The sequence below is a fragment of the Phyllobates terribilis genome, unplaced genomic scaffold (genome assembly GCF_046119375.1).
Source record: "Phyllobates terribilis strain yellow unplaced genomic scaffold, ASM4611937v1 Scaffold_966__1_contigs__length_505384, whole genome shotgun sequence".
NCBI lineage: Eukaryota > Metazoa > Chordata > Amphibia > Anura > Dendrobatidae > Phyllobates > Phyllobates terribilis.
Window position 1 is genome coordinate 8,267 of NW_027363726.1, and position 26,350 is coordinate 34,616.

A 26,350-nucleotide genomic window follows, 5' to 3' on the forward strand; every position below is an offset into this window, starting at 1 on the left:
CCCGAAGGTATGTGTAATTACCAAGGATGGAGGAGAAACCACTAGCACCGTCTCCAGAGCCCTCCTAAAAAGGTGCCCCAAGCAACTACAGAGTGCAGGAGAAGATCAAGATGACCTTGAACCCGCAGAAGACAAGAAAGAAATGATCAGCACAGTTCTTGGAGAGTTCCCCCGGTTCTGGACTCGGATAAATGATGCAATAGTGGTACCTGTCCTACACTTCCTTCAACCAACCCAGCAGGAACCTACAGGAGAGCAGGAGGAATTAGAAGACCAAGCAGCCCTAGAGGCAGAAGAACCCATGCCAGCAGCCCAGGAGAGTCAACCCTCTGCTGACAGTGAGCCTGCCATACCTGCGGTAAGCCAAAGGACCCGCAGATAGCTGCCTGCACAGCCTGTAAACCCAGCTAGTAGCTGTACCCTGAATGATAGTGGGGAAAGTCAGGTTAGACCACCACCAGACAGTGGGTTACGCAGGTCAACCCGGAGCACTAGGGGGCAAATACCAGCTCGCTGGAAGATCTAAATGCTGTATATTGTAAATGTTTTATGTTTGTTGCCTGGTTGCTAATTATGTTTTTCCAGTCTTTCTAGTTCATGGACTAACAGGTTATGGACGCTGAATAACCGGAACTGTCTTGTAGATGTAGCATCGACGTCTCTGCCCCGTTCTAGGCAGAGACGCCGTCCCTCTCACCTCCCCGCTCCTGGCGCGGCGTCCTCCAGCGCTGCTCTCCCCGCTGCTTCCGGCGCGCGCTCCTTCCCCGGTAGTGTGCTTAGGGCGCGCGCGCTCCCCCTCTCTTAAAGGGACCGCGCGCGCCGTCCTAAGGAGTCCCCGGCCAATTGCCGGAGGACCTCCCATATAAAGGGCACCTCCTCCAAAATGGAGGTGCCCGAGCAATGTTGTTTGCACCTGTGTCTCACCTGTGCTTCAGCCCTCAGGTCCCGTTGCCAGTTACCTGCCAGTTACCTGCCAGGTTCCTGCCAGCTTGCTGCCTTTGTCCTGCCTGATATCCAGTCACCTGCCTGCTAGCCTGAGGTCCGACGGTCTGCCTTCCAACTCCTGTCAGTCTGTCTATGGACCAGCTTGCCCGCTCACCTGGGAGCGCACACCTGTTACCTGCCTGCTAGCCTACCTGGAGGCTCCGCCGTCACGTGCTGTGACCATCTGCCTTTCCAGAGACTCCTGCCCGCTCAACTGGGAGCGCACACCTGTTACCTGCCTGCTAGCCTACCTGGAGGCTCCGCCGTCACGTGCTGTGACCATCTGCCTTTCCAGAGACTCCTGCCCGCTCACCTGGGAGCGCCTACCTGTTACCTGCCTGCTAGCCTACCTGGAGGCTTCGCCGTCACGTGCTGTGACCACCTACCATTCCAGAGACTCTCGCTTGCTCACCTGGGAGCACACATCTACCATCTGCCTGCTAGCCTACCCGGAGGCTCTGCCATCACAGGTCGTACCTACCCTTTACCCAGAGACTGCCCCGGTCACTTGCCGTAACTCCCTGCCCGTTCATCCAGAGACTGCCCCGGTCACTTGCCGTAACTCCCTGCCCGTTTATCCAGAGACTGCCCCGGTCACTTTCCGTGACCTCCAGCCCGTCCACTCAGAGACTGTCCCGGTCACCTGCTGTGACTGCCTGCCCGTCATCCCTGATTGCCACCCGCTCCCTTACAAGGACCGCCCCCTTGTATAGTAGCTCAGAGGTTCCGCCTCCCAGACCCATTACAGTAGATAGTTGCACTTGGTGCCCTCTTACGAAGATGGCCACGGAAGAAAAATCTGTCTGGTGTGGCCGCCTTGTGGCCCAAAGTAGAGAGCTCAGCCTTGTCGCCACGCCCAAGGCCAGGAACTTGGGGTTTATGGAAACAGGTCCCCACACTGTGGAAAACTTCACCTTGTTGGGTGACATGGACACCCGGTCACGGAAGCGCCGTGACCTCAAGGACAAAATATACTTGTATATATGTTATGTTGTCATTTATACCCTGTATTTGTGTTTCCTGTTTAGCTTTTCCAGTCTGCAGAATGCCAGATCTGCCCGGCCAGTCATTCATAAATGATCAAATCTTGTATAATAATATTACTAGTCAGGTTGCTACTCAGAAGCTTAGAAACGCCGGGTAAAGATCTGTGTGAAGCTGTAATGAACTCATCTGCCCAGATATGGGGTCACCAATCTCCATACTGTAGCTTAGCTATGGAGCCTCACCTTACAAGGTCCTGGGAGAGGGGTAATAAACCCTGTGGAGCTGTAATATAGACCTGCGAAACACTGACTCCCCTTTTCTTACTACCCAATGTACCATAGTTGGGCAGAATTACCTTTTGGAAACTCTTGATATCTGGATAATTTGCAAAAGATTTGTTCACAAGTACATTTTCTTAGCCCTTCCACAGTAGAATTTTGTGTTTTTAATAAAAAGAGCAGAAATAGATATTTTTTAAACTTATAGATTTAACCCTTTCGCGCCAGAGCCAGTTTTTGCCTTTGTGATCAGGCCAATTTTTTTCAATTCTGACCAGCGTCACTTTTTGAGGTAATAACTCTGAAACGCTTCAACATATCCCAGTGGTTCGGAGATTGTTTTTTGTGACATATTGTACTTCATGATAGTAGTAATTTTTTTTCTAGATATACCGTATTTTTCGGATTATAAGAAACTTTTTTCCTCCAAAATTTTAGGGTGGAGAGGTGCCATACATACCGGGATGGAGGGGTGCCATGCATACCGGGATGGAGAGGTGCCATGCATATCGGGATGGAGGGGTGCCATGCATATCGGGATGGAGGGGTGCCATGCATACCGGGATGGAGGGGTACCATGCATACCGGGATGGAGGGGTGCCATGCATACCGGGATGGAGGGGTGCCATGCATACCGGGATGGAGGGGTGCCATGCATACCAGGATGGGGATAAGGGGTGCCATGCATACCAGGATGGGGATGAGGGGTGCCATGCATACCAGGATGGGGATGAGGGGTGCCATGCATACCAGGATGGGGATAAGGGGTGCCATGCATACCAGGATGGGGATAAGGGGTGCCATGCATACCAGGATGGGGATGAGGGCCATGTATACCAGGAAGGAGGGAGGCATATTTACTAGGATGGGGGATATTAGTACAGAATTGGGGGACATTACCCCTTAACAGTGTGAGCGGCAGACCCCATCCCCCTTAACAGAGCATCATGACCACATTTTTTGCTTAAACTTTCTTTTCTATTTTCAGTCTCTAAAACCCAGGTAGGTGTGTCTTATGTTCATGGTCTGGTGCACTTTATAGTCCGAAAAATACGGTAACTCGATTATTTTTTAAAATATCAGAAATGTGGCAAAATTGGGAAAATTTTGCAATTTTTAAACTTTTAATTTTTATGCCCTTAAACCAGAGAGTTAGGTCACACAAAATAGTTATTAAACATCCGCACAATTTTTTAAACAATTTTTTTTGGTTAGGAAGTTAGAAGGATTAAAACTACAGGGTGGGCCATTTATATGGATACACCTAAATAAAATGGGAATGGTTGGTGATATCAACTTCCTGTTTGTGTAACATTAGTATAAGGGAAGGGGAAAACTTTTCCAGATGGGTGGTGACCATGGTGGCCATTTTGAAGTCGGCCATTTTGGATCCAACTTTATTTTTTTCAATGAGAAGAAGGTCATGTGACACATCAAACGTATTGAGAATTTCATAAGAAAAACAATGGTGTGCTTGGTTTTAACTTAACTTTATTCTTTCATGAGTTTTTACAAGTTTATGACCACTTATAAAATGTGTTCAGAGTGCTGCCCATTGTGTTGGATTGTCAATGCAACCCTCTTCTTCCACTCTTGACACACTGATAGCAACACTGCAGAAGAAATGCTAGCACAGGCTTCCAGTATCCGTTGTTTCAGATGCTGCACATCTCGTATCTTCACAGCATAGACAATTGTATTGATGACCACAAAGATAACAGTCTAAAAGGGCCAGATCGGGAGACCTTGGTGGCCATTCAACTGGCCCACGACAACCAATCCACTTTCCAGGAAACTGTTCATGTAGGAATGCTCAGACCTGACACCCATAATGTGGTGGTGCACCATCTTGTTGGAAAAACTCAGGGAACGTGCCATCTTCAGTGCATAAAGAGGGCAACTCATCATCATGCAGCAATTTCAGATATCCAGTGGCACTGAGGTTTCCATTGATGAAGAATGGCCCCACTATCTTTGTACCCCATATACCACACCAGACCATCAAGATACGAGATGTGCAGCATCTGAAACAATGGATACTGGAAGCCTACTTTTCAGGCACAGTGCAAAGCTCAGAAGGGAAAAATTGTCATATTATAGTGCAGATTTTACTGTTGTGGTTTGCAGGTGCCATGACCCACTGGGAGAGACTGAGGTCCTAAAGCAGCAGGAAACCCCCATAAGTGACCCCATTTTACAAACTACACCTCTCAATGAATTCCTCTACGGATGCAGTGATCAAACTGACACCATATATGACTCTCAGAAATTTATACCATTGGGCAGCGAAGAAAAAAATAATTATATTTTTATCACAAAAAAAATTAGTTTTAGCCTCAGATTTTACATTTTCACACAAGGCAATGGGTAAAAATGGTGCCGAAATGTATCACACAATTTCTGCTGAACGTGGCAATATCCCATATGTGGCTGTACAGTACTGCTTAGGCACACGGCGACACCCGGGAGGGACGGAGCACTATTTCGCTTTTGGAGAACAAATTATTGTAGAATAGTTTGCGGACTACGTATACAGAGCCCTTAAGCACTAGAAGAGCTGAATCCCCCTCAAGTGACCCAATTTTTAAACATTCTGTTTTTAACTTTCTCACTTAGTCCCGCTATGGGAATATTTTTATCATCACAGGTCTCATGCAATGCAATACACATGTATTGCATTGCATGAGACCGGATGTCAGTTTTACACTGGTAGATCTCCTGTTAGACTCAGTTGATGGCTAACAGGCCACCGTACCTGGCAGCCTCGGAGGTCATCATGTGATCTCCGGCTGCCATGACCACGTCAGACCTTATCTCGGAGGCCGTCAAAGGTGAGTGCACAACTGCCTCTCCCTCTCTTCTATGTGCCGTGATCGCTATGGATCACAGCATCTATAACCCCTGGCAAAAATTATGGAATCACCAGGCTCGGAGGATGTTCATTCAGTTGTTTAATGCTGTTGAAAAAAAACAGATCACAGACATGGCACAAAACTAAAGTCAGTCATTCCAAATGGCAACTTTAGTGCTTTAAGAAACACAAAAAGAAATTAAGATAAAAAATGTGGCACTCAGTCAGGGTAATTTTTTTCAGACCAAGCAGAGGGAAAAAATTATGGTATCACTCAATTCTGAGGAAAAAAATATGGAATCATGAAAAACAAACACACAAAAGAACACTCCAATACATCACTAGTATTTTGTTGCACCACCTCTGGCTTTAAAGCAGTCTCTGAGGCATGGACTTAATGAGTGACAAACAGTACTCTTTATCAATCTGGCTCCAATTTTCTCTGATTGCTGTTGCCAGATCAGCTTTGCAGGTTGGAGCCCTGTCATGGACCATTTTCTTCAACTTCCAAAGATTTTCAATTGGATTGAGATCCGGACTATTTGCAGGCCATGACATTGACCTTATGTGTCTTCTTTTCAAGGAATGTTTTCACAGTTTTTGCTCTATGGCAGGATGCATAATCATCTTGAAAAATTATGTTATCATCTGCAAACATCCTTTCAATTGATGGGATAAGAAAACTGACCAAAATATCAATGTAAACTTGGGCATTTATTAAAGATGTAATGACAGCCATTTCCCCAGTGCCTTTACCTGACATGCAGCCCCATATCATCAATGACTGTGAAAATTTGCATGTTCTCTTCATGCAGTCATCTTTATAAATCTCATTAGAACGGCACCAAACAAAAGTTCCAGCATCATCACCTTGCCCAATGCAGATTCGCGATTCATCACTGAATATGACTTACATACAGTCATCCACAGTCCACGATTGCTTTTCCTTAGCCCATTGTAACCTTGTTTTTTTCTGTTTAGGTGTTAATGATGGCTTATGTTTAGCTTTTCTGTATGTAAATCTTATTTCCTTTAGGCGGTTTCTTACAGTTCAGTCACAGACATTGACTCCAGTTTCCTCCTATTCTACCAGTATGTTTGCCTTTAACAACCTTCCCATGTTTGTATTTGGTCCAAATTTTAGACACAGCTGACTGTGAACAACCAACATCTTTTGCAACATTGCGTGATGATTTTTACCTTCTTTTAAGAGTATGATAATCATCTCCTTTGTTTCAATTGACATCTCTCGTGTTGGAGCCATGATTCATGTCAGTCCACTGAGTGCAACAGCTCTCCAAGGTGTGATCACTCCTTTTTAGATGCAGACTAAAAAAGCAGATCTAATTTGATGCAGGTGTTAATTTTAATTTCCAAAACTTACAGGGTGATTCCATAATTTTTTCCTCAGAATTGAGTGATTCCATAATTTTTTCCCTCTGCTTGGTCTGAAAAAAATTACCCTTACTGAGCACCACATTTTTAATCTTGATTTCTTTTAGTGTTTCTTAAAGCCCTAAAGTTGCCATTTGAAATGACTTTAGTTTTGTGCCATGTCTGTGATCTGCTTTTTTTCAACAACATTAAACAACTGAATGAACATCCTCCGAGCCCGGTGATTCCATCATTTTTGCCAGGGGTTGTAGAAGAAAGCAAAGGGTTAACTTTATTGGAACCTGATCCAATCCAGTCTCGAGGATGTCACCTGTTAGAGCTATCGCTCTGCACAGGAATCGCAGGGTGCAGGACCCTGGGGGCCCTGAGCACTACAAGACCACCGACCGTTCATAAACATCTGCGATGTACAGAGCCCAGCAAGCGCGGACGTTTATGTGCAGTGGGCAGTCAGGAAGTGGTTAACACACTTTCCTTTAAATTTGACACAAAAGAACTGAAAAATGTATATCATCACAGCCCTACACAAAATAATGTAACATAAAATAAATAATACAAAAAAAAAAAGAGCATGGACCGCACCTCCAAAAATCATACATTTGATCTAATGCCGCTCAGCAAAAATACATATTACTGAACATGAGGTTCTTAGCTTAACATTCTGATCAGACTGTGTGAAGCCCACTGCCACGTCAATGAACCAGCTTATTCTTTTCCCTTTCTTGGACCAGCACTCATCCCATTTGGCACAGGCAATTTTAATTAGCAGGAGTCTGCAAAGAGGGTCTAGCCTATTTTGCTCTCACTTGAGAGCTTGAGGAAGGTGAGTGGTTTTTGCTCCTTTCATGTGGTGTTGGTGCAGTGTGTCGGCCATTGTTGCTGTGGTTTTGTGCTTGTGGGGCGCCGCGGCCTGGAGTCATGGGGACTCGGTCTTGAAGCATGGATGCTGTGAGGCACCAGGCCGCCCGCCCTGCTGGTGCATTCTCACTGTAGCGGTGGTTGGCACATGGCGCCGCTCCTTTTAGGCAGGAAATGTTAGGACCCACTACGAGGTTTGCCGTGACGTGGCAGTGGGCTTCATACAGTCTGATCAGAATGTTAAACTAAGAACCTCATGTTCAGTTATGTATATTTTTGCTGAGAGGCATTAGATCAATGTATGATTTTTTTGGAGGTGCGGTCCATGCTCTTTTTTTGTATAAAATAAATTAAAACAAATATAAAACTACTGTAACTTATTCCTGAATCCTGATGTCATTTATCCCACTGATTTCCAGCTTCAGGTCACTAAATACTACCCACTCAACAGACTCCATTATAGTCAATGGTGACTAAGCCCCGCCCCTTCTGAGACTTTCACGTTCAGCAGAGATGGAACACTCGCATGCATCTGCTGACATCACAGTGAGTGTGACATCACCGGCACAGTGACATCACATTCCACAAAGTTCCATAAACAACTGACTGCAGCCATTGAGCTTTAGTTGTAGTTGGCTTTGACTACAATATACGTGTGGATTGCATTCTCTGATAATTTTACATACGTTTTTGGATAATTGCCCTGTTGTTGCCTGATGCAACATGGACTTTACAGGGAATAGAAAGAGAAAAAGGAAAGAAACACCAGATGGAGAAGACACCGGAAATAACCAGGAACCTCCAGCAAAGATAAGGAAGATGGATTCCAAGAAATCTGGGCAGGTTGGTCAGGTATTACCTGTCAATGAGGGAACCCAGAATATTTCCTTCCTAGACACTGTACAAAACAGATGTGAAAAGCTTGTGGGATACATCACAAATCGAGCTGATAATCTAAAAAAACTGAGTACTTTGGGTCCAACCAGGATCATTAACCTGAAAGGTAATGAAAGTGCAGCAGAAGAGAAGAGAACTGGGAGAAAAAGGAAACATCATGAAGATCCAGCCACCAGTCAAGATGACATCTCAGGTGAATGTAGTGGCCCCAGTAGCAAAAAAATAAAGACCACTGTCCCTCTCACCAGGGATAAGTTTATCTGCCATGGCATACTTGGACAAGGGAGTTATGGGAAGGTTATGCTGGCCACTGATAAAATAAGGAAAGAAAGTGTGGCCCTTAAAATCATTAAGAAAGAAAGCCTAATCTCCTTCCCTGAATGCCTTGTAGAACACCATGTCCTGAAGCTTAGCCACAACAGCAGATTCCTAACCCATTGCCATGCCGCGTTTCATACGGAAAACCATGCGTATTTTGTCACTGAGCTGGCCAGTGGAGGGGATCTGCTTCACTATATATATAGTACCATTCCCCTGAAGGAACCTGTAACATTTATAGGAGCAGAAATCATTTGTGGCCTACAATTCCTGCACAGCAATGACATCATTCACCGGGACTTAAAACCGGATAACATCCTGCTGACTGGTGACGGGCACATAAAAATTACTGATTTTGGACTATCTCTATACGAGTTTGATAAGAGATTTAATGCCAGAGATTTCAGTGGAACACCTGGGTATGGCGCCCCAGAAATGATCATGGGAGACGCTTATGGTGAAGGTGTGGACTGGTTCGCCTTTGGAGTCATATTGTACGACATGATTTTCCAAGACTCACCATTTCCAGGAGACACCACTGAAGAGATTGTGAATAATGTCTTGTACGAAGAACCATCATATGAAAACCTCACTGACCACGATGCTATGGACATTATGTCCAAACTACTCTGCAAAGACCATTATGTCCGGCTAGGGGTTAATGGAAAAATCAGAACGCACCCCTTCTTTTCAAATATAAACTGGAAAGACATAAGGACAGGAAAAGCGCCATCTCCAGTTATTATAGGAAGGAACCCGTATGTCACCATGAGACAGCAGATCCCAGCACCGCGCAGTGATGGCGTGAACGAGACAATTCCTGCTAGAGAACAGAGGATTTTCACGAGTTTCCCGTTTGTGGGTCCAGCATGGAGCACAACTTACCACTAAGCGGAGAAACAGCATAATACCGTCATACCATCTAATCCTCCTGTATCTTGACGCAAGACTATCTACTGGAGTTCATTTATTTCTGTACCATCAGCTCCTACTACCTGCACTCAAAATGCCAACATCATCATGTTTCATGTCATCAGTAACAAGCATGGCTGGCCTGCCAATCTGAAGAACATTCTTCCACATCTTCCTATTACCTCCATCTCTATATGTGCTGATCTGCGGCAAAGCAGTCACACAATGTATCTGACCTACTTACAGAGGGCTGAAAGCTGCTGCTCCACTGCCAACGTGACCACTGGCAGTCTGCTCTGTGCCAACTGGGATGGAGCATAAGCAGCAATGAGGCCCCTGTGCCACGTTCCCCAGGTGGATTCAGAAGTGAAGTCATAAAATCCAAACTCTGGAATCCTTGTTGGGAGATGTGACGCATGAATTACAGGACACAACTGCGGCATCTACAGCCGTCCTTGGTGCGATTGTCAACCTGGCTATACGGGGTCCACAGCTTTCCCCTATCCAGTGCTATGGTCAGTGTTGCTCGCTGACTGGCAGCTTTGTGCCCATTTAGGCAATAATTTGTAATGTCAGCCACTTTATTTTAGCAAATAATTATTAAAAGCTAAAATAGACTCACCCTTGCTGGCTACATTATACATGGAAAAATAAAAAAATTCTATATATTACATTGCTTTCAATAAATGATCGCCATTATTACTGTGCTATTGGTGTTGTATTTTAGCTTTATCTCTGAATATGTCTAGATGATATATTATCCCCTTAGCGCACAATGAGGTTTCATGAAATTGCAGCCAATGCTGGTGACTATGGTTATGAATGCTGGTGACTATGGTTATGAATGCTGGTGACTATTGTTATGAATGCTGGTGACTATGGTTATGAATGCTGGCGACTATGGTTATGAATGCTGGTGACTATGGTTATAAATGCTGGTGACTATGGTTATGAATGCTGGTGAATATGGTTATGAATGCTGGTGAATATGGTTATGAATGCTGGTGACTATGGTTATGAATGCTGGTGAATATGGTTATGAATGCTGGTGACTATGGTTATGAATGCTGGTGACTATGGTTATGAAAGAACAACTGGGGAGATTCAGGTTATTGCTCTACAACTTGAAAAACTGCTTGTGACAGATCTGTCATTATAACATGACATTATTTAGTAGTTATTTTGCCCTAGAATCTGTCTGCTGAACCACCATGCATCACATATAAAACTGGTGAACGGTAATGGGCAGAGGGGAGCTGGGATTTCCGCATCAGTGCCTGGGTGCAGCCACTACCTCTGCACAACTCACACCTACACTCCTTTTCGTATACTGCTGTGGATGGTATAAGGGTATAATGAAACCGATCACATTAGAAAAGACTCAAGTGATCAGAAACTACATTTCCTGGTAGTCTTTCCGCATTAAATATAAAGATGTAGGGGCATGAAAAAAGTGAGGGTGTCAATACTGAGGGTCCGAGATAAGAGGGAGGAGAACCCATGTGAGGCCAGGCTGTTCCACAAGATATCAGGATAGACAAACAATTTGTGGCTTTGAATGAACGGCCACTGATGAGATCAGAGGAGAAATAACGGAATTTGGAGTAAAAGGCTTTATATACGGTATTTGCACATGTGGATATTTGGTATATTTTAATTTTGGCTAAATAATATACACAAGAGTTCTACTTGGACAACCCCATCCTAAATGCCTGAGTTCTCCATGTTAAATAAGAGAGGCTTATACTCACCTCCTGCACTGGCGCCTTTTCAGCAATATTAGGCATCGGGTCTCCTGGCACTCACATGACACTATGTCGCCGGCTGTTGCCTTTATTATTTCATCAGAGTGGACGATCACACCCCCCAATTGGCTGCAGATTTCATATTGTCACGTGAGCACCGAGAGACCTGGCGCCAACACTGCTGGAACGGCACTGGTGTGGGAGGTAAGTATAGGGTTTTCCAATTTCATTCAAGAGACTGGCACTGGCCAAGTACGGACAACCCCTTTAAGTAAGGTAGGTTTCCACTGTGCAGATGCTACAAGTAGCCATAAACAACGATTACTGCAAGTGCCAATAAGTGCACGTGTCCAACAACACTGAGGCATTACCAACAAACATGTTCACTTATTCTCCCCTCCCCAAGAGGGTTTTGCCTTTGGGCATTTATGATTGCTGCACGGCAGTAAAGGGTCCCTCCAACTTCAAAAGGGGTTGTCATATTAAAGTACATTTTAATCAACATACATTGGATTAATAAGTTCCACAATTGGATGTGTAAAAATATAATGTGTGGAGATAATCGTATACTGTGTAATGGCTGTCTGACTGTGCAGGAACCACAGCTCCTGGGCAGAGAATGAAGCAAAAGCAAGTATACAGACAGGACAGCATGGGATCGAGGCTGAGGCTATGTGCCCACGATGCAGAAATGCTGCATATTTTTTACGCTTCTCCCTGGCAGGAAAAACGCATGCGGATTTTACATGCGTTTTTCCCGCCAGGTAGAAGTGTTTGTGAAGCGTCTTTGCATGCGCATTTCTGCATGCGGGTTATCAAGTACTTTTCCAAGCGATTTTAGCATCACTTGGAAAAGTGCTTGACAACTTGTCCACCTTGTTGCAACGGGCATGGATTTATAATAGTGTGACCAAGTTAGTTAAAAAAGAGAATAAGAATGGTGAAAAACAAAAAAAAAATAAAGTTTATACTCACCTTCCGATGTCTTCCCGGTGTTTTGTCTGCTCCGTCCAGTGTCTTGCACTGCTCGCGGTGGTGTGAAGGACCTGCGGTGACGTCATTGAGCCATGTGATTGGTCACATGACTCAGTGACGTCATGGCAGGTCCTTCACAACCACGCGAACATTGCAAGTCACTGGACGTAGCAGACAAAACACCGGGAAGACATCGGAAGGTGAGTATAAACCTTATTTTTTATTTTAAATTCTATTTTTTACAGTTTCTATGGTACCCAGGTCTGGATGAGAGTCTACTCTACTCCAGACCTGGGTACCATCCGCACATAGAAAAGCATATAATCCGTGAGTACAAATGTACTGACACGGATTATATGCGTCTCAATGCAAGTCAATAGCGGCGATTACGCCGCGCTTCCGCAAAATTAATGGACATGCTGCAGATTTTTGAGCGCAGCATAAACGCTGCGGAAAAAAACGCACCATGGCCACTGAAAGTGCGGCTTGTCATTGGGGACCATGGGGGGCGGATTACCAAGCGTTTTTGAAGCGTTTATACTGCGGAAATTCCGCAGCATAAATGCTTGAAAAACACATTGTGGGCACACAGCCTTATTCTTTCTGTGAGGTAAAACATTTTACTGCCAGCGTTAAATCTGGTTTTCCAATACGTTATATTGTCTTTTCGCTGGAAAGACAATGAGGACCCCTGACGTAGGTGCAGGCTTACATATTTTGGTCAAAATATTAACTAATACCTTACATAATTTTCCATCCTTGCAGGATGCAGCCAGGCTTTTGTAGTGTTGGTGGAAACCATGTGTCTGTTCTTGTAGGGTGCACATATATAGTGCTCGGCAGACCGCCTGATCTAGCATCTTTTACAGAAAATAAGACAAGGTATTATATCATTTTTTGCTCAAAAAGATGGGTTAGGGCTTATTTTCAGGGAATGTCTTCATTTATCCATATATAATAATCATGTCATATCACACACATTGCACATACACAAGAATATACACAGACACACACACTGCACATACATACCAGTCTGTCTCAGCTCCTCTAGACTTCCTCTGTTAAAAGACCTTTGGTGACATCAGGGTCATAGGACAGTGATTTCTCCAAAGGTCCTTAAGTAGTCTGAACCTTGGAATAGAAACGCTGAGGGCCTCAGAGTGGGAACCTAGAGAAATTGTCCAGTCTCCCCCCCTACATACCAGTCTATCTACTCTTCAGTTACTCTAGGCTCCCACAGTTCAAGAACCTTTGCTGACATTATGGTCACATGACTATGATGTCACCAAAGGTCCTTAAGCAGCCTTGGAATAGAAATGCTTAGAGCCCCAAAGAGAGTAGGGGCCCTGATAAATTGCCCAGTTGCTCCCCTCTCCTAACGCCAGCCCTGACTAACTAAGGCTTATTTTTGGAGTAGGGCCTATATGTCAAGCATCCTCCAAAAATCCTGTAAAATCATGCTAGGGCTCATTTTTGGGGAAATTCTGTAATAGCTTTGGCATCACTAATAGGCTGCAAGTTGGCATGTTGCACTACATGTATCTGTGTGACTGGCGCCCTATACAAGCCTTATCCTGTGCATTTCTAATCCCCTCCATGAATAGTACCGTATTTTTCAGACTATAAGACGCATTTTTTTCCTCCAAAATTTTGGAGGAAAATGGGGGGTGATTCTTATAGTCCAAATGTTGGGGAGGGGTGGGTATATATACTGTGCTGGGGGGAGCTGTAGCGGTGGAGGAGCGGGGCACAGGGGGCAACAGCCGCCTGCTGCAGCCTACACTGTCCCCGCTGCTAAAGAAAATGAATATTCACTGCTCCCCACGCCCATGGGGAGCACTGAATATTCATGGTCCTTAATAGCAGCACACAGTGTAGCCGCAGCTGCTGCCGGAATCGCCTGTGCCCGCTGTTAAAAGGCATGAATATTTAACCTCTCTCCACGCCCATGGGCGTGGGGATGGGGTGAATATTCATGCCCTTTAATAAGCGGGCATACGAGATAACCCGGCAGCAGCAGGAGACGCAGCGCGGCTAAGCTGTGTGCCGGCTATGAAGGAGCATGAAGTCACTGCTCCCCGCGCACACAGTCCCGGCGCGGGGAGAGGTGACTTCCGTCAGCTGATCTCTCCTTGTGAGCCGCGCATAGCAGTGACGCCATGCGCGGCTCACATGGGGAGATCAGTGCGGGCAGACAGGCGTCAGCGATGGAGGAGAGAAGAAAGGTGAGTAGCAATGTTTATATATTTATTTTTTTTTATGTGCAGCATGATAGGGATTACGGGGACCATGCATACTAGGAAAAAGGATGAAGGGGCCATACATACCAGGGTAAGGATGAGGGGGGCCATACATACCAGGGTAAGGATGAGGGGGGCCATACATACCAGGGCAAGGATTAGGGGGGCCATACATACCAGGGTAAATATGAGGGGGCCATACATACCAGGATAAAGATGAGGGGGCCATACATACCAGCATAAAGATGAGGGGGCCATACATGCCAGGATAAAGATGAGAGGGGCATACATACCAGGATAGGGATTAGGGGTACCATGCATACCAGGATGGGGATTGCTGTGCCACGCATACCAGGATGGGGATTGCTGATACATGCATACAAGGACGGGGATGAGGGGTGCCATGCATACCAGGACAGGGAGGAGGAGTGCCATGCATACCAGGACAGGGATTAGGGGTGCCATGCATACCAGGATAGGGATTAGGGGTGCCATGCATACCAGGATAGGGATTAGGGGTGCCATGCATACCAGGATAGGGATTAGGGGTGCCATGCACACCAGGATAGGGATGATGGGTGCCAGGCATACCAGGATGGAGGGGTTCCATGCAATCCAGGATGGAGGGATGCCAGGCATACCAGGATGGAGGGATGCCAGGCATACCAGGATGGAGGGATGCCAGGCATACCAGGATGGAGGGATGCCAGGCATACCAGGATGGGGACCATGTATAAAAGGAAGGGGGGGGGGCATATATACCAGGATGGGGGATATTGTCAGAATTGGGGGATATTACCCCTATACCAGTGTCAGCAGAAGACACCCCCCCCCCTTTAAAAGTGGATCATGAACACATCTTTTGCTTAAATTTTTTTTTTCTCCTCTAAAACCTAGGTGCGTCTTATGGTCCGATGCGTCTTATGGTCCAAACAATATGGTAGGTGTGAGTGGTTATTTCATTAGTATTTTGCACCAGCTCTCTCTCCACCTGAGGGCTGCTACATCCCGTTGTACATTAGTATTGCGACTAGGAATTGGCAAGTATGGCTGCCTCTTTTATAATGTATGTTATATAGCAAAATTAATTGCATCATTCAAAACTACAACTCGTTCTGCAAAAAAAAAAAATCCTCACATGGCTGTGTCAATGGAAAAATAATAAAACCTTTTTGCTCTTGGAAAAGAGTAATAAAACGAAAGAACGGGATTGTCAGGGCTGAAATTAAAAGTTTGCAGACTACAGAATTGTGCCCATGAGTAAAGCACACACTGTCATAGTTCCCCCGTCAGTGGATGGTCTCAGTTTCGCTCAATTCTTACGTATAGTTGGCATGTGCCCACAAGTATACAAATTGCTTTCATGCGGTTATGTGACCGTTGATCAGCTGGGGACATTGCACACATTCACGATTCTGTAGAGGTTTCAGTTCAGCTCAGGCAGTCCCCTGTAAGCAATTGTACACTCGGGTTTTAAAAAACAAAAATAATATATCCAAGTCAATACATGACTGTCATTTATTTCACTACTGCATTGCGGCTAGCCTCCTCTAACTCCGCTCCATCAGGACTGTGACCTGCGAGTACGGTGCTTACAGAGGGAGGTAGTCAGACACTCCATATTATTACTGGTCCCTTTCCCGAAAGCTCAGTCACCGCTTACTGACTGCTTTATACCAGCAGAATACCATCACAAGCTCACCAGTAGGACATTTTTTTTTAAAAGGCGGGCAGAATGATGATAAAGTACATACTGCAAGATGGGCAGCATGGTGGCTCAGTGGTTAGCACTAGGTTGCTAGGTTCCCATTAATGGGGTTATCAGGGTCTATTTTTTTCTTTTCATGGGAATCACAACTTACAGGCAAGCAGTTGCTAATACCTGACTGTAGTGTCCGATACCAATACTCTGAGCAATCACGGATGGGTTCTCACGGCGATTCTGTGGCTTCCGATAACATCATATAACAGAGCAGATGCTTATTTTCCGCTGTGCTGACGGGGCGTGACTGCTGATGTCCTGCTGATTGACAGGCCACTGTGAAGCCGGCTGTCAATCACCATGACTTGGGCAATCACGCCCCGTCAACAGCAGAGCCTGGAAGAAGAACAAGAGCTGAACAGGAAGAGCTTAAGGATAACATCTGCATGGAGTTTGTTCTTTCTCGCCGTGTTTTCATTGGTTTCCTCCCACACTCTGATAGGGAATGTACAGTAGATCATCATCACTGTCCCCATTGGGGCTCACAATGTCTGTAATGTGGCATGTAAGTAATGGGGCTATAAAAATGAGTAAAATAATAAAGATCATTGATCGTTAACTGCCGAACACACAACAAGAGTAATGAGACTGGAGGGCTGTTTAAATGCCTCATTCAGATAAAGTTGGTGCTGTGGATTTTAATATATTGCCATTTTTCTACCTATTCACAATTTCCACTTGAAAATCCAGTAAGTCTGATCTTACCCTAATAACTAAATTCATAAAGTAGTAGGAAAAATACATTAATACAGAAAACAGGCTTTGGGAGCTTGCAATGCAGATAAATGATGCTTACTATTGTTGAGCGATCACTAAAATGCTCGGGTGCTCGAAGCTCGGGCCCAGCTCACCGTGATACACGGGTGCTCGATCCGAGCAACGAGCCCAATGTTAGTCTATGGGAGACCCGAGCATTTTTGAGGCAGCACCCCGACAGTCTGTAGAAAGCCTAAAAAGTGCCCAAAACGATAGTGACAGTGCTCAAATGACATGGGGACAGCATAGGGATCACCCCAGGAAGCATTTCTGACCCCCAGGTCACTGCTGTCAACAACGTTTAAGCCACTTTTACGGGCTCACAATAAAACGTTCAAAAACGAAACTGAAACGGTTTTCCTGTGAAATATGTTAAGGAACTTCCTTTCCAGGGTAAAGCCTTGTGTATAAGGTAAAATAAATAACCAAAAACAAAAATATTCCTGCACACCTTGGGGTATGTTCACAAGTAGCATTGTTTAAGCGTTTTTGCACTTTTGTATTGCTTTCAACCATGACAAATGCATTCACCGGGAAATGTCATTTTAACATTTTACAACCTTATCTGGCCATGTGCTGTATGACACATGCATACAGTGCTAAAAAGACATGGGAACAGCATGGGGAAGACCCCTGGAAGCATCTCTGACACCCAGGTCACTGCCTAAAAGTGTGCCCATCTGAAGTGATAGTTGCCGCATCAGAAGATGCAGACTTGCAACTATCCCCGTGCAAGTCCTTGTGAATGTGGCCAGGGATGGTCCATCTCACTGACGCCTTCACCCTGGGTTAATATTGTGGAAGCCGGGACACCGTTGGACACTGGGATGCAACACGTCCTCCAGACATAGAGGATTGCGCGTCCTGGGTCAATCAGGCTTCAAAACAAGGTTCAGAAGGTAGACAGCAGCAGTGGTCGGCCTCCTATACAACGAATAAATTATTCATGATCATGAGGCCATCCATCTCCTTAGCTTTCTGTTCCTTGGAATGCAAGCACATGTATGTAGTAGCAGCTAGGCCTGAGGTGGTCAGCGTTTTGGCGCATATCCTACCTCCTCCGTAGATTGCTGGATGTTTTCCTGCTACTATGACTCCCGTTAAAACAAAGCTTCAGGTGATGAATGATGGATGAGGTGGTGGCAAAGGAGAAAGAGCAGAATGAACAGGGACCATTCACATCAATATCAGGCCAGTCAACCACACATGTTTTGTAGGATATGTTTCTGTACCAAAAGGAGCGGTTCAGCTACACAGTTATAGGGCATACAGTGAGTGCAATGCCTACCAAAAATTTCGAGGCACTCCATTGCCCCTTGGAAGTGACATGGAGGTCAGAGGACCTTAATTAAACCGTTTTTTTCCATTTATAGCAACTGGGTCTCCCGTACACTGTTGGCCTAAGCAGTGAATGGAAGGCTTTCCAAAAATTATGAGGAACTGCAATGCCCCTTGAAACAGGCGTGGATTACAGCGTACTAAAAACCTTCTACCCATTATTGGAGAGCGAGTCTCCCTTAGTTTTTGCCTATGCATTGAAAAGCAAAAGCTGACTAATATTAGGAGGAAATGCAATGCCCGTTGGAAGAGTCGTGGAGATTAGAGGTAATTAAAAACAACATTTCAATGCTTCTTGGAAGAGCTGTGGAGTACAGGGTGGTTTAACAAGACGGTTTTAATGCCCCTTGGAAGAGTGGTGGAGGTCGCAGTAGCTTAACAAGACGGTTTTAATGCCCCTTACAAGAGCCATGCAGTACAGCATATTAAAAACCTTATACCCATAATTAGGGAGTGGGTCTCCCATAGTCTGCGCCTATGCCTTCCAAGCAAAAGCTGCCAAAAATTAGGACGGAGGAACTTGTAATGCTGGCAACACGGACCAAGGTCACCCTGGTGGTATAGTGGTGATGGAGGCTGAGGATAAGGAGAAGAGCAAAATACAGCCGAAATAAGGAAGCGTATACCCCCATGTGTGGGTGTGAAGCGGTGCATGGGAATACACCTCCCGAAATAACACAGTGGATTTGACTTTATGTTACCCTGCTGTCATTTGGTGATGATGAGAAGTCTGGCCCAATCCAGCCCTTGTTCATTTTGATAAGGGTCAGCATTGTCAGTTGACAGGCGAGTGCGCTTATCAGTTATAATTCCCCCAGCGGCACTAAAAACACGCTCCGATAACATGCTAGCGGCAGGGAAGGCCAGAACCTCCAAGGCATACAGAGAAAGTTCATTCCAAGTGTCCAGCTTGGATACCCAATAATTAAAAGGCACAGAGGAATCACGGAGGACGCTGGTACGGTCGGCAAGGTACTCCCCCTCACCATCTTTTGAAACTTTCCACTCCTTGTGAGAGTGCCCCGAGCCTCAGGGCCTGTAAATTGGGCGGGTCTCAGAAAACTATCCCAGAACGTTGACAGCGTTCCCCTGCCTCTGCTGGATTGGAGTTGCGTCTCGCTCGCCTGTACGCCTTGGTTGGGCAACCAGCTGTGACCTCTGCCGCTAGCGTGTTCAGATGGGAATTTTTTAACAGTTCTGCAGCAAGAGCCTTCTGGTACTGCCCCATTTTTGTAGACCTCTTCACCTCAGGAATAAGAGAGTGAAAGTTCTCCTTGTAGCGGGGGTCTAAAAGTGTCACCAACCAGTAATGACTGTCACCCAACATTTTGACAACGCGAGGGTCACGGTTAAGGCAGCGTAACATAAAGTCAGCCATGCGTGCCAGACTGGTAACGGGCAAGACTTCCGTGTGCTCAACAAGATCACGACTGACCATGCTCTTCTCCTCCTCCTCCTCCCCGTCCTCAGGCCACCCACGCTAAACCGATGATATGACAGTTGTACAGGTACTACCGTCTAAAGAACATGATACCAGCTCCTATTCTTCTTCCTCCTCCTCCTCTCCCTCATTGTCCCCCAATGCACATTGGGATGAGATGAGGCTGGGCTGGGTGTAATCGCCCGCTACGGCTTCTTGATCCATCTCATAATACTCTGGCTGCAATGCCTCCTCTTTAATTATCTGCAGAGAGCGTTGCAAAAGACAGACAAGTGGGATGCTGACGCTAATGATGGCGTCATCGCCACTCACCATCTTGGTGGACTCCTCAAAGTTTGTCAGGATGGTACATATGTCAGACATCCAGGTCCACTCCTGAGGTCTTATGTGTGGAGTCTGACCTGAATATCGACGGCCTTGTTGCAGCTGGTACTCTACAACTGCTCTTCTGCTCACAAATCCTTTGCAACATGTGGAGGATAGAGTTCCAACGTGTGGTGACATCACACACAAGTCGGTGTGACGGAAGCTGCAAACGCTGCTGCAACACAGCAAGTGTGGCGGAAGCTGTAGCTGACTTCCAAAAATGAGCTGACAGGCGGCGTACTTCGACGAGCAGATCTGGCAACTCGGGGTACGATTTAAGAAACCGCTGAACCACGAGCTTAAGCACATGAGCCAGGCATGATACGGGTGTGATTTCGCCTCGCCTCAGAGCCTCCACCAGGATACGGCCATTGTCACACACGACCATGCCAGGATGTAGGTTCAGCGGTCTCAGCCACAGATCTGCCTGCTCTTTCACAGCTGTCCACAACTGTGAGGTTTATCACCTAAGCTTATGAGTTTCAGCACAGCCTGTTGCTGCTTGGCGGAGGCAGTACTGCAGTGCTTCCAGCTTGTAACTGATGCGGTGATATCTGAGATGGAGGCTGAACATGAGGAGGATGATCATCAGGAGCAGTACACTGTGGGGGCAACTCTGACTGACATAGGGCCCGCAATCCTCGGTGTGGGGAGGATGTGTTCCGTTCCAAGGTCAGACTGGGTCCCGGCTTCCACTATGTTTACCCAGTGTGCAGTCAGGGAGATGCACCGTCCCTGGCCACAAGCCCTTGTCCACGTGTCCGTTGTCAGGTGGACTCTCCCAGTAACTGCGTTGTTGAGGGCACGGCAGATGTTTTGGGACACATGCTTGAGTAGTGCGGGGATGGCACACCGGGCAAACTAGTGTCGGCTGGGGACCGAGTACCGAGGGACGGCCACCGCCACAAGGTTGCGGAAAGATTCTGTCTCCACCAACCTAAAAGGCAGCATTTCCAACGCAAGTAGTCATGAAATGTGCGAATTTGGGACTGTGGCCTGTGGGGCGTTGGCTGCGAATTTGCACTTTCGTTCAAAGGTCTGGGATAAAGACAATTGAACGCTGCGGTGGCACGTGGACGTTGATGCGGTTTCTTGAGAAACTGCCATAACAAGTGAAGACTGAGAGGAGGGGGCATCTTTGCATGCAGTATGGACAGGGGATTACCTTGCACGCACAACAGGGGGTTCTCTTACACGCACAACGGCGGAAAAAGCAGTGGTGACACCCGCTGACACTGGTCGTGGACCCTGGGGTTCGCCCCACAAAGTCGGGTGCTTTGCTGACATGTGCCTGATCATGTTGGTGGTGGTCAGGCTGGTACTTTTGTCACCCCTGCTGGCGCTGGCATGGCAGGTGGTACAAATGGCCTTTTTGGGGTTATCAGCAGAGTCTTTAAAAAAATTCCAGACTCTGGAAGACCTACCGGTTGTACTGGCAAAGTCCCTCGTGTTAGTGTTACGGGGAACGGTTGCCCGCCTTCTGTGTGCAGCCACCACACTGCTTCTTCCTGTCTGTTGGGGTACTCTGCCTCCCTCCCCCTGTGTGCTGCTGGCCTCGCTCTGCGTGTCCTCCTGCCATCTTGGGTCAGTTACTAGATCATCCACCACGTCCTCCTCTTCCACTTCCGCACCACGATCCTCCTCCTCACTTCGTGGCAATTGTGTCTCGTCATCGTCCACCTCTTTTGACAAATTGCCAGCGTCGCCTTCCTGTGGCCATGGCTGTTCAAATATTTGGGCATCGCTACATGGGATCTTCTCTTCCACCACTTCTAGCGGAGAAAAAAAGAGGATTTAGATGAAAAAAAAAGGATTTTTCCTGGCCCCCGAAACCTGGAGCTAAGTCTAGCAATTTGAGCAGCAGGAGCACACAGGACTGTAATGCAGCGTTTGCTGGTATAACCACTGCGTTTCCTATACAGCCTGCCTGCCTGCCTGATATCTGGGATGGATATTAGTCCTGAGGATGGTTTGTTTGATCTGGCAGCTTTTACAGACCCTACACTAACTATTTCGCAGTATATATCTCTCCCTAAATCAGCAGTACTTTCCCTACACTGTGTGATCCCGGGCGACTGGGTCCAAGATGGCGGCGCCCGGTTTTAAATACTCGAGGTTACGCTGGGCGGCCAGCCAATCACTGTAATGCCCACAAACAACATGGCTGCGGCATTACAGTGACTGGCTGGCAATCCCTGCATGTTCATTGGCTCTGTAAAGAGCGCCAAACATGCAGGGCGGAGACCCGAGCTCCCGCCCGAGTAACCCGGAAATGCTCGGTGCTCGCCGAACATCCCGAGTAGTGAGATGCTCGGGCGAGTAACGAGCATGCTCGCTCAACACTAGTAATGACGTCTATTAGGCTGTGTGCACACATTAAGCTTTTGGTTTCTGCAATATTTCTGCATCTCTTGTCTGGAAAATGCTGTAAATAGGTGCAGATTTTTCCCCACTCATCAGTGTGGGTGAAATCTGCAGCAAAAACGCTGACAGAATTGACATCCTGCAGAATTATATCTTCACCAAACCTGCAAGTCACAAATAAGTAACATGTGCAGGAGACGTCAGGATTCTCAGTCACTTTCCTGGCATCGGGAAACCCTTTAGGTTTTGTGACAAATCTGCACAGAAAAAAGGTGACAAAATCTGAAATGTGTGCACGTGTGTCCTTACAAAGTGAATCAACATGCAAAGTAACTTCAATGAATCTCTCAAAAGGAGTTTGTTAACCCAAAATGGAAATTCAGCTACTTAGGCTATGTGCCCACGTTGCGGACCTGAAGCATATTTTTTACGCTTCTCCCTGGCGGGAAAATCGCATGCAGATATTACATGCGGTTTTCCCGCCAGGTAGAAGCGTTTGTGAGGCGTCTTTGCATGCATTTCCGCATGCGGGTTATCAAGCACTTCTCCAAGCATCACTTGGAAAAGTGCTTGACAACTTGTTCAGAATGGTAAAAAATAAAAAAATAAACTTTATACTCACCTTCTGATGCATCCTCTGCCCCGTCCGGAGTCTTGAGCGGCTCACGCTGTTGTGTGCAGGACCTGCGGTGACGTCATTGAGTCATGTGGTGGGTCACATGACTCAATGACGTGGCAGGTCCTTCAGACAACAGCGCGACGGAGGGAAAACATCAGAAGATAAGTATAAACTTTATTTTATTAATTTTTTTACAGGTTCTTTGGTACCCAGGTCTGGATGAGAGTCTCCTCTCCGCCAGACTTGGGTACCATCCGCACATTGATTCCGCTGCGCTTCCGCAAAATTAATGAACATGCTGCGGATTTTTGACTGCAGCATATACGCTGCGGAAAAATCCGCAGCATGGGCATTGACATTGCGGAATGCCACTGGGGACCATGGGGTGCGGATATACATGCGTTTTTCAAGCGTTTACGCTGCGGAAATTCCGCAGCATATACGCTTGAAAAACGCTACGTGGGCACACAGCCTTAATGATTTACATAAAGGCTATGTGCCCACAATGCAGAAATGAAGCAGAAAATTTCTGCAGCATTTCTGCATCTCCCTGGCAGAAAAAACGCATGCGGATTGTACATGCGTTTTTCCTGCGTAATACATGCGGATTCACATGCGTTTCCGCATGCGGATTGACAAGCGCTTTCAAAGCGATTTTAGCATCACTTGCAAAGTGCTTGACAACTAGGTCACACTATATAAATCCATGCAAACAGCATGGATTTATATAGTGTGACCTTTAGAGTGGTTAAAAATAAAAAAATAAACTGATACTTACCTTCCGATGGCCCGGCGTGTGTTGCTGCGCTCCTTCCTGGCTGCCAGCTGATCGCGGGACACTGCACTGAAAGACCTGCTGTCACATGACTGTGACGTCAGCGCAGGTCCTTCAGTCTGCTGGCAAGCACAGGGAAGGAGACCGGGGGCTGTCGGTAGGTGAATATAATCTTTATTTTTTATTTTATTCTTTTTTTTTTACAGTTTCTATGGTACCTGGGTGTGGATGAGAGTCTTCTCTTCTCCACACTCAGGTACCATCCGCACATTACAACGCGCCAATTACGCATGTACAGAAGCAGTCTTGCAGAATTGGCGCGTTCTAATGCAAGTCAATGGCGGCGAAAACGCAGTGCTTCCGCAAAATTAAGGGACATGCTGCGGATTTTTGAGAGCAGCATAAACGCTGCGGAAAAATCCGCAGCATGGGCATTGAAAGTGCGGAATTGAATAGGGGACCATGGCAGAAGGCTTACCATGCGTTTCCCAAGCGTTTATGACGCGCCCCCTGGGCCAGTGTTGTTTAGGGGATACCCGGAGCCGGATCAGATGGGGGGGTTGTAGTCTCCGAGTGGCGGTGACCCGGTCCGTGCCCAGGGTGTCAAGCTCAGTGTGTGGCAGTCCTACAGATGTTACTGGATGTTCTTTAGTGTCGACTACGCCACCCGTTGATTTGCGGTCAATATGGCCGCCGCTGCAGCAGGGTCCGCTGAGGCTGGTGGTGTGTGTGCAGCTCTGGTAGTATAACCCCCAACGGGAGGGGTATAGCCTCAGGGGGTCAGTTGTAGAGGATGGTGGTTGTGGTGGTGCAGTGTGGACGGTAAGAAGACTCAGAGTCGGGCTGTGCAGTTCAGGGTCTTTACTTACTGCTGTTCTTGTGGTCACTCTGGCCTTGAGTGACCGTCCGAGCCGTGCTGCGTCCACCAGGTCCTGGACTCGGCCAACCCCCAAGTAATTCTGGAGCGTGGTCCTGAGCTCCCTTTCTGACGTTCCTTTTCTCTGGCCTTCCCCACCAGGGATCCACCTATGTCCGGCTCCCTCGGGCCTCTTGTTGGGTAAAACCCTTGTCTCTGGGTTCCCTGACCCTATTCTCGGTTTGCCTTCCGGGTGGATTTAGTGGGGGATCGTGGCAAATCCTGCCCACGACCTCCGGTCTCTGGCTGAGGATTAGTGCCCTCCACCAGCTTGGGATCCGGTACCCTTGTGCCAACTCTTCACCCTCTGGTCTAATTTTGGGTTCTTGGAGTTCCTTCTTCTCCCCCTCTGGGTCCTTCTCTTCTCCTCTCTCTCTTCTTTCAGGACTGCTTGACCCTCTACAACAGAGTGACTGGTAACTGTCTGCCTGTCTGACCCTGATCTAAGATGGTTCCCACCTTATATACTCCCTCTATGTGTGAGCTCAGGTGACCAGCACCCAATGAGCTCCTAGCATTACCCAGACTGCTCCCCCTATCTGCCCCTACACTACTGGGATGTTCCACCCCCCTCCCACTCCAGCCAGGGACAGACACTGTCGTACCTGCACATTTCTCTAGTGGGAGTACCATTGATCTGTCCCCCGGAAATGGGATGTGTGTAGTGCATGCAGCCTACTGAGCTCAGTTCCACACTCCATCCTTACCCGGGAGTGGAATATCACACCTTGGCTGAGGTGCAATACCCCTGTAGCAGCCGAGTCCTCAGGGTGCTACATTCCCCCCTGGTAAATCACAGCACGTCCTCGGGCTGTAAGAGAATAAAAACACCAAACATACAAATTTTCATAACAACAATAACATATAAAACATTATATATATATTAACACTCTTGCTCCTCCGGCCACGGTGCGACTTGTGACCGGGTAAAGTGCGACAGTATCTTGTAGAAAAAACGGTTTCCTTATAAAACCAATAGGGGGCGCCTTAGGAGGCGCAACTATATACAAGGAGGAAGGTGGCCGCTCTCAGTCCTCGGCCAGGTATAAGGAAGGAATGACCGCTCTCAGTCCTCGGTCAGTGGGATTAAGGGACACACGGGTTAACAGTTCACACTTGTCCCAACGGGGAACATATTTTAAAGCAGCAACAGTTCACTGTACCCCGATGGGTAACTATTTACAGTCTCTCTTTACCGTACTTCAATGACGGCGTCCTCCTGCTCCTTCTTTATCTTCAGACCCGTCCGGGTCCTCTTGCTCCTCCCCACACCGCAGCTCCTCCTCCGTCAGGCGATGCACATGGAGGGCGTAGGGTCCTTTGGCACATTTGTGCCGGGTAAACGTGACCTCGTCCCCTACGTAAAGGTCACGACCTCTGTGTCCCTCCGGCAGATGTCTCTCTACGTCTCTGCGGGTGACAAAGACGTCGCCGGGGGTGTGGTGGTCTCTTATGAAGCCCCACCCATGCTGCAGGTTGAATTTAATCACAGTCCCGGTGGTATGGGGACCATGAGCTGCACGGGGGTTCCTCCTGGTCCGGCTCTTCTGCCCTGCGCTCTGTTCCTGCAGCC